The sequence below is a fragment of the Scophthalmus maximus genome, unplaced genomic scaffold (genome assembly GCF_022379125.1).
Source record: "Scophthalmus maximus strain ysfricsl-2021 unplaced genomic scaffold, ASM2237912v1 un_1, whole genome shotgun sequence".
NCBI lineage: Eukaryota > Metazoa > Chordata > Actinopteri > Pleuronectiformes > Scophthalmidae > Scophthalmus > Scophthalmus maximus.
The window spans coordinates 71,671-81,211 of record NW_025917010.1 but is presented as its reverse complement, the minus strand read 5'-3'; the positions used below and the strand labels follow the sequence as shown (position 1 = coordinate 81,211).

General features: G+C 44.2%; 2 long non-coding RNA genes across 11 annotated transcripts; one reads left to right on the top strand and one right to left on the bottom strand.

Moving 5' to 3' along the window:
• Positions 1-406: 406 nt before the first annotated feature.
• Positions 407-7,648, top strand: LOC118292843. Of its 10 annotated transcripts, none has more exons than XR_007030385.1 (10): positions 407-564; positions 788-905; positions 1,030-1,118; positions 1,222-1,446; positions 1,596-1,711; positions 1,872-2,015; positions 2,109-2,317; positions 2,409-2,505; positions 2,600-3,303; positions 3,393-7,648. It is a non-coding gene; the product is annotated as an uncharacterized LOC118292843 (long non-coding RNA). The 10 variants fall into 10 exon arrangements; XR_007030384.1 differs by having other exon boundaries at positions 968-1,118; XR_007030378.1 differs by having other exon boundaries at positions 788-1,118; positions 2,600-2,765; positions 2,996-3,303.
• Positions 7,359-9,305, bottom strand: LOC124849813. Its single transcript, XR_007030387.1, has 3 exons — positions 8,581-9,305; positions 8,298-8,377; positions 7,359-8,022 (listed from the first exon to the last, which is right to left on the bottom strand). It is a non-coding gene; the product is annotated as an uncharacterized LOC124849813 (long non-coding RNA).
• Positions 9,306-9,541: the final 236 nt, after the last annotated feature.

The window sequence follows — 9,541 nt, the reverse complement described above, 5'->3', positions numbered from 1 at the left end:
AAATCAGTGGAGGCTGGGTAGAGGTTCACAAACCACGATTGCCGAAGATGGACTTGTAAGGAAGGTTACGGTCTGCCTTGGTGACCGGGATCTTGGGAAGATGGGGAGCGTCTCCATTAGATGTCTGAAGTTGAGCGGCCAGTTCAGAAGCTCGTTCTGCTACTGGAAGCTGAGTAGACCTTTCCACTCACTCTACAGTTTAAAACTTACAGTTAAAAGGTTTGCACTTCACATTTGGTATTTTTTGTTCTTTACAAGTAAGGTCGAGGTCATTTGAATCCTTTGTACCTAATGTCATCTGTGTCCCATTATTTACTCATGATTGGTGGGAGTGTAAATGACTCTTAAACGACTCAAATACGTTTACTTTGGATATGCTTGATTTTGTTAAACATGCCTTTATTTTGTAGGGCCATTTCCTGGCAAGGCAGGAAATTGTTCCCTGAGAGTGGGTAACTTGAACGAGGGAGAAGTCCGAAAAGGAAAAGTGTGAAAACGGGATTTATAGGACGATATTGTGTTATTCTTTCACACAAATAAGCGCCTAGCTGGAACGGGAACAAGGTATTTTGTGATTTATGTTGTTTTATTCATGTTCTGTGAAGAAGTGTTTGATTTAACTCTTCATATAGCCATGCTGATGTCAAGTTCTACATCGTGGTTTAAGCTAGCTCTCTTTTTTTTGGATATGCCTGCACATTTCTATTTAAATGTTTGGTTAAAGTGTCATTCAAAAGGTGTGTGTATGTTTGTAAGAGCTAATTTTTGTCATTTCTTTGTCCTGTAGCTCTTCCGGTGTTTTCGTATGGAGGATATGAAGGAGAGGAAAGTGTTTCTGTTCAAATGAAGGCTCACGGCTGAACATGAAAATAAAGGACACTAAGAAACCTCAGACAGACAGACAGGTCTACACCTCCACTGCTTCATCAAGTGTACAACAGGAGGGTGAAATCCATCAGACAGACAGGTCTACACCTCCACTGCTTCATCAAGTGTACAGCAGGAGGGTGAAATCCATCAGACAGACAGGTCTACACCTGCACTGCTTCATCAAGTGTACAGCAGGAGGGTGAAATCCATCAGACAGACAGGTCTACACCTCCACTGCTTCATCGAATGTACCTTTGATGCACCTTATTTAATCAACCTATTATTAATTAACCTATTATTATTCCTATATTAACCACATTATCCTTAATGCCTTTTTTTCTCATTTTCCAGGAAACCTGCATACAGACACTATCTGCTTTGCCCATTGTGTCTTAAAACACAAGAGACCCTGTCATGCCATCTGCGGAGGGCATGCTTGAAGAACAGGACTGAAGCAGCCATTGAAGCCGTGGTTGAAAAGGCCAAGTTGGATGTTGTGGACCTCCTGAAGAATGGCAGGGCTTTTAGTTATGCAGTCATTACTCAAATTATGGCGGATGCAAATCCAATCCAAAGGTTGGTGGCTTCCACAATACTTCTTGTTCAATCAGAGTTCACAGAATTCCTGAGAGGTCATGTCTGAAATAAAACAGTTATGACTAGAAGGTAATTTAACATGATCTCTTTTATTTTCAGTATGAAAATGTTGCTTGGTATCTCTACAGGCACCATCCCTGCAGTTTGTCAATGACAGAGAGAATATCGGACAGTACCTCCGTGACCTCTCTGAGGCAAAAATGAAAAAGAGAACACAGCAGAACTACCTCAAGAGCTTGAAACAGTTGGTAGCAGTTTTTTATTATGATGTCAACAGTGTAGTAACTTGTTAGTAAAGTACCCTTTCAGCCAAGCTTCTGTATTTTGTTTTCTGAACCTTACTCAGCAGCATGAGCGGTTGTTAGTACATGCACATACTTAAATCCTCTTACTTCCTCTGACAGATTCTCGGTTTTCCTCACTGTCCAAACCAACCTGAGAAATGAGGATTTGCCACTCCATAAAGAGTGCCAGCACTTCATTGCCTTCAATGATTCTTTGCAGCACATCCTTGCCAAGCACTCAAAGAAAGAGATCACCCAAAAGAGGTTTGTACCCATATAAATGGTAAAGAACTGGTAGTCCTCTCTCTGCCTGCTGTAATATGATTTGTTAATAAATTTGATATTTTTTTCTCGTAGGCACAGCATGTTGATTGACGTGTTGTCAACAAAAAACTGCTTGGTTGTACTGGAGGCTGCCAAGAAGGAATTCTTGGCAGTTATAGGTAAACTGTCTGACAGTAGTTCTGACACCCTGGAGTCTGTCCAGAACATATTTGTGGTGTACTACCTCGAGGCTGTAGTACATCTACAACCTCCAACGACCGGGCGTGGTGGAGCACATGACTGTGAGTGTTTCTGTGTTATGTTGGTCTGCAGTGGTAAATTTCCCCCTGATATATTTGTCATTAACTCTACTAATTAATGTGTTATCCTCAGGAGAAAATGTGATTCGCATTCCATAATTGGGGTAAAGGAGCACAAGACAGCAGCACAGCAAGTGGCCATGTTTGCCCTGTCAGAGGAGGAGGAGCATGTAAGTTCATCACATTTCCTGTCATAACCTGTCAGAACATAATTTCTGTTAAAGCAGAAAGTAATCTCAATTCCCTTTTCTCCTCTGCCAACAGTGGTTTGATGTGTACTACAGACTGGTGCGGCCACAGCTCCTGAGACCCACCAGGAAACGCAAGAGGGATGTGGAGGACGAGATGGAGGGAGAAGAAAGATTCTTCCTTCCACCGCAGGGAGGCAGATCCACAGTGCCTCCAATGACCTGCACCAGTTGCGCACAAGGTACAACCTCCCGTCTTTGAGACGGCAACTAAGAGCCTGACAGATTCAGCAAAAATCAATGGTGGCCGATTACCTGACCCATTCCAGCGCAAAAGCGGAGAAGGATTACCGCGTTAAGACGATTGGACATGCTGTGACGGCCGCTGAGATTATGAAGGACATGGGTGTCTCAAGGTGAGCATTTTTTGCACAATTAATACATACTTATAATCTTTTTCTTATATTTGTAGTTCTGATTCTTCTGGGGAGGATGCCATCCCGGAACCTTCTGGGGAGGGTACCAGCTGTGAGTCTTCTGGGGAGAGTACCAGCCGAAATACCCGTAGCACTGCCGGTTCTGCTACTGCTGTCAGATCTTCGTCAGAATCGGAAAAGGAAATTCAGGCGTCATTTCAAATCCTATTTACGAAATATCCCGTGACAATTGATGGGCCAAAACAAAAACGGGAACTTCTAAAGGGTGTGTCTTGTTTTGGGTTAAAGGTTCATGAGCGTTGGGAGAAGAGGCAGTTGAAACTGCGACAAGAATGTGTCCACTGTGAGTATTTTCTTTCCATATTTAACATTATGATTCAAAGTTGTAAATTATCGTCTTCATGACTAACACAACTTTTTTATTTTTTAAAGGAAACTTCCCTTGGCGTCAGCCAACACATAACCAGCTCGAAGAATGTGTTGCAAAGCAGGCATGGGCCGGTAAAACTGGTAGCCAACGACTTCTTGTGAGGAGTCTGCCAGGCATCAGCCTTCAGACATTCTGTTGCATGTCCCAGACCTGGTGAAATGTAACTGAATTGTCTTGGCCAGCTCTGCCTCGATCTTCATCTGAATTCAGTGTAGCCAAATTCAGATGAGGGATTTACTTGGGGGGTGCACCAGGGTCGGGGCTGAGCCGGGGAAGGTGTCTCCATGTTCCTGTGACGGAGCCCCCGTCCCCGGGACCGCATCATGTCCCCCTGTGTAGCCGAATTCAGATGAGGGATTTTGGATAAAAATGTGTGAATGAGAGCCGTGGCTGTGTCCCCCGGATGATTTTACGACTTGGGGAGTGCACCGGGGTCGGGGCCAAGCTCCTGTGACGGAGCCCCCGTCCACGGGACCGCATTATGTCCCCCCAGATGAGCGATTTCGGATAAGTGACGTCGCGATTAACAAGACGAAATAACGTTATAACATTACGTCTTGTTTTGGTCAACGAAAATGAAGAGACATTTTAGCATATTTTTTATTTTGTAAACCACATTTAGTCACGTTTTTATTCGTTTACAATAATGCATTATATATTTAATTAACGTTATCGTCACATGACCAGCATTTACGTTGCGTCTCGTCTCATTTTTATCACGGCGAGGAGGGTGAAGAGGAGGAAAGGCTTCTGCTATCGGGTGTTAAAGATGACTTCTAAACAGCACGGGCAGCTACTGATGAATTGTCTTGTATAGCATTGGCCCCAGCACTGGTCGTCGCCTTTTGGTGTCGAGGCATAGTTCATCTGTCGGACGATCTCTGCGAAGCAGTGTCAGAGGGATTCGAAGTCGGGTTACTTTTCTCTGTCTCTCTTTCGCGACCCGTGTTTCCCATTCTCCCTCCTGCTGTACACCCATTGAAGCAGGTATGGCTTTGGTGCTGTCACATGCTGTTCCCGATTTCTGGGATCTCGCTCTTTCCTTCTCTGGCACGACTGTGACTGAAGCAGTGTCAGAGGGATTCGAAGTCGGGTTACTTTTCTCTCTCTCTCTTTCGCGACCCGTGTTTCCCATTCTCCCTCCTGCTGTACACTTGATGAAGCAGTGGAGTGGTAGACCTGTCTGTCTGAGTTTGAATCGACGGCAGGGATGAGGCGCCGTCGCTATTCACTGAGCTATCTGACGCCCAATATTCTTGCATGTCACGGATTGCTCCGTTCTAATTTCATTTGACAGAGCGAAGAAGTCTGTCTCTCCTTCTCTGGCACGACTGTGACTGAAGCAGTTTCCTCCCTCTCTCTTTCTCTTTTTTACACTTAATGAAGCAAGTGTTGCAGGAAGGAGTCAAACCCGGGTCCACGCCGGCGCTATTCAATGAGCCAGCCGATGCCCAGGTCATATCTTTGTTGGCCTTGTCTAGGTTGTGCTTTTTCTGTAAAAACAATTTGTAGGCCACTTTCATGCTTTATTGATATTGCCATCTGGTATGGTGCTGTCACATGCTGTGTCAGAGGGAATTCTGGGATCTTCAGATGCTCCCGAACCCGGGTCTCGCTCAAACCCGGGTAACATTTTGTGAAATCCTATGATTGGTTTTCTTTGCCCAGAGTCAGATGAAAAAGATTGAATAGGATGCTCGGTTGGTAAACATGAAGGTGGACACGAGTAGTTTAGCTTTAGGACCGGAAACGAGAGAAACAGTGACTCGAGTCCGGGTCCACGGCAGCGGGGGCGCCGGCGCTATTCACTGAGTTATCCGACGCCCAATAATCTTGCATTTCACGGTTTGCTCTGTTCTTATTTCAAATGATAGAGCGAAGAAGTCTGTCTCTCCTTCTCTGGCACGACTGTGACTGAAGCAGTGTCAGAGGGATTCAAAGCTGGGTTGCTTTCCTCCCAAACCCGGGTTTTCCATCCTCCTCTCTCCTTCTGCTTTACACTTAATGAAGCAAGTTTTTCAGGAAGGATTCGAACCCGGGTCCACGCCGGCGCTATTCACTGAGCTAGCCGACGCCCAGGTCATGTCTTTTGTTCGCCTCGTCAAGGTTGTGCTTTTTCTGTAAAAAAAATTCGTAGGGCACTTTCATGCTTTATTGATATTGCCATCTGATCAATTGACAGAGCGAAGAAGCCTGTCTCTCCTTCTCTGGCACGACTGTGACTGATGCAGTGTCAGAGGTGTCTCATTCGAACCCGTGTTTCCCATTCTCCCTCCTTCTGCTGTACTCTTAATGAAGCAGTGCTGAAGGAAGGATTCACTGAGCTGGCCGACGACCAGGGGTTTGTTTTCTCAATGCCGTTTTCGTTCTCTAAAAGGGGAGGGAGCGGGGAGGACATTCAAGTGGACTTGTTGGGAGTTGAACCCTTGTCCACGGCAGGAGGACAGCCTTTGTTCTTACTTTGTCACACAGGTTGGACTGGACCTCCATGTGTTGTTGTTTCCATCAGCGATGGAACTACTGTGACTGTAGTGGGACCTTAGTTGCAGTTCAGTTCAGTTTAGTTTTCAAGCAAGTGATGCAGGAAGGAGTCGAACCCTGGGTCTTGCCCAGTGGAGGGTACTGTCTGTCTAGGGGCCCTTGCTTTGAATTTGCCCCGACCCTGGCCCATCCCCAGAGTCCAGAAGTCACCGCGGGGACACAGCCATGGCTCTGAGTCACACATCATGCCATTGTACATTGAGTTTGAAAAAAATAGGCAGGACTTCACCTCTAGATTCCTGCAAGTAATCAATTCACCAAAGGTTCTCTGGCAATGTATTTGTCTTTGCAGAGACAGAACATTATCTTTTTGAAAGCAAAACGTTGTCACATACCACAGACTACAGTATTTTTCTGTACTAATGGAGCAGTGTGATGTCGCAATATCATTTTTCCAAACAAACAGGGGACTTCAGTCATTATGCAAAATCAAAGTGGGGACATCTTCTGTGTCAGGGCTCAATGTTCAATACTACATTTTACACATAAGCCTCTTTTCCATAGACGTAATATGCAGCTTGAATTGAGTCGGTTTTACTTGGCGTGTCGGCCCATCACAGCATCTAGCTTAATTACCATTATAACAGGGCTAACTGCTAGGTGTGTTTTCAGTTGCATGGATTTTTCTTGACAGGATAATCAGATAGATACAAAGTTCAACCCTGAACTTGTAGAAACTAGTGTGGAGTGAAAGTTTAGTCAATTTGCAGTAATCTGTCCAAAGCCGGCATCCTTCATTTCTCTCATTGTCTGAATACACAAAACAGGGATGCACTGTTCATCACACCTATACCAATGGCACCTTATAAAGAAAACATTATTGTACTCTATGGTGCTGAACTATCCAAATAGAACCGAGATTATTCATAAAACAGCAGGCAAACTAGCAATGATGCATTTAGAGGCAAAGGTTTCAAATCACCTGCAAAGTTAGAAGCAGTGACAAATTTACAGAGACGGTGTTTGGTTACTTAGGATGAATTAAGAACATTTTATCAATATTTGAGAAGTAGGCTAAATAGAAGACATCTCATCATTGTGTACCCCTGATCTTATTGTAGTGAAGAGCTTATATACACATACATTAACTTTACTATATAGAGTTTGAACTGCAGATATATTTTGATTTGAAAAATATTTGTCATTATAGTTATCATTCTTGATGTTGAAGGCACATTATCCATTGTATCTCATCCACTGTACCTCCTTCCATTTTGTGTGGATAGGCTTAATGGCCATCATCAGCTACAGGTAACCCTCCCCCATACTGCAGACAGTTAAGGTCTGGCACAGATTCACACTGTTTCAAGTTACTCACTTCTCAGACGCACAAAAAAGATATTATTTTCTACGAATTGGACTCATGTTCAAGGTTTTCATTGTAAAGTGTTTAATGTAACAATAAAATTGCAAGAGAGCTTTAAAAATTGTTTTTATGAACATTTATTGTAGTTTTAAAATGCTCAAAAGGGACATCACCATCAGTGTCAGTGATTACATTAGTCTGGTTGCACCAACTTTACAGATCATGGTAGCACCAACTTTAGAGGACAGAGTCTTTCAAGCCCTGGGCTATCACATGTAAAAATAGATCATTTCCCCAAGGAGTTAAATGAACCTTGTCACGAAGGAAGAGCTGAGGATGATCAAACACAATTTGTGGATGGTGTAGAGTCCTCCCATTAACAGACAAAATAAAGGTTGCCATCACACTGTCGATGAACTTTCTTGCTTTGTCCATCTTTGCTGGGAGTCGGTGTCTACCTCCAACGGAGCCTCTGATTGATGATGACAGCAGTATCTTCATTTCTGGAAACTGCTGGTGGAGGTCATGCTGGTCTCTCTTCATTGCCTTAAGAAGCAGCACGCTTTTGAAATGTCCAAGATCATTGCCCCCACAGTGGATCACAAGCACTTCCGGAGCAGTTCTTCCTTCAAGGCATTGGCGGAAATGGGGTAGTAGGTCATTCCAACACTGGGCTCCCTTGCCAAACCACTGGACATGTGCAGACATTCCAAGATTGGTCTCCCTTGCTCTCCTTTCACCACGTCGTACATAGCTATCTCCAACAATCCACACTTTGCAGGATGCTGATAGAAAAGAAAGTAACATACAGTTTTAGTTTTATTTCTCAGTCTACAGCTTTTGAACTCCACTGTTCCTGTGTTTTACTTATCATTCAGAAGTTGCATAATAGTTATCATTTATCTTTCGTAAAAACATGATTTGTCAACAAATGAGCTTGTTCTGAAATAAACTAGCTGCAAAGTTACTGAAAACTTCAAACCCCCCTTAGTTTGATGTACCAAAGATATCCCCCTTTGTTTGAAGTTTATATTCAAAATATATTGTGATAATAACATACCTTTCTCTTGGAGTGTCAATCTCCTGATGAATGTTACTTCTTGTTTACGATGCAGAAGATGGACAGATGACTTGACTTTTCTGAAGAAAATGAAAACATGGTAGACACTTTAATATCAGCACTTGTAGAATAACCGGTGACTGGAAGTTCTATGAGCCTATGGCTACCAATTTTTTTACACATTGTAAATTAGTATTGTATACATTTCTAACTTGAATTGTCAAAGTTTTAATTACATTAAATACTTTAAGAGAAGAAAAATTATTTACCATGTGTAACTTACCTCATCTTGCAGAAAATATGTTGTTGCAAGGGGAAGCACCTCCAGGTTCTGCAATGGGTCGGAAGGGGACCCAAATGCAGCACACTTAGGCAGGCGGAGAGTTCAAGGCAAACACCGTGGAACAAACTTGGTTCGTGGGAGAGAACGGAGTGCCCGGGGAGGACACGCCGTGGGAGCCGGCAGGTGACGGTAACACAGGCAGGGGAGCAGGCAGAGTCCGTTGTCGGGGGCGGTAGGCTGGGTCGAACACCGGGGCAGAGACAGAGCAGACAGGTCGGGGGCAGGCGGGGTCGATACCGGGGAAACCGTCCGTGGAAATGCTGGAGAGACTAGTACGGATGACATAGAACAATCTGGCGATGAGTGCATGGTGGAGAGAAGTATATATACCGGACTGATGAGTGCTCTGCTGCAGCTGCGGTGAACAGGTGAGTAGAGTTGAGCTGATGAGGAGGGAGTGGCCGGCAGGAGGAGGGAGGTGCAGGAGAGCAGGCAGGAATAGAGAAGGAGGGGGAGATCATGACAGGTTCCTAAAAACTCCTGTGAAATGTCGGTGAGGAGCCCAGAATATATTCATTTCTGACCAGCTATTTGGGAAGTGATTGGTCTTTTGGGTGGAGCAGGAATTGTTAACCACTCCCCCTGATACTGTAATGCAAATGTTGTCACACTCCTGCCCAGGTGTCATTGGCACACCCCACACACCCCTCACCCGCTCCAAGTCACTCACTAGGCAGCGCCCTCCACAATTATCTAATTTGCTTGAGAACATTGGTCCACTCAGGAGTGACATTTTCAACTGGCCAATTGATACATTTATATTTTTGTCATTACACGAGGAACAATAAAATACAAAACACAGCTCGACATGAACCGGTTCAACCTTAGTTTGAACATTAAGCCTGAGTATGTTGATACTTAACATAGTTATAGTATGTCTCCTAAAAAGGCAAGAAAGCGT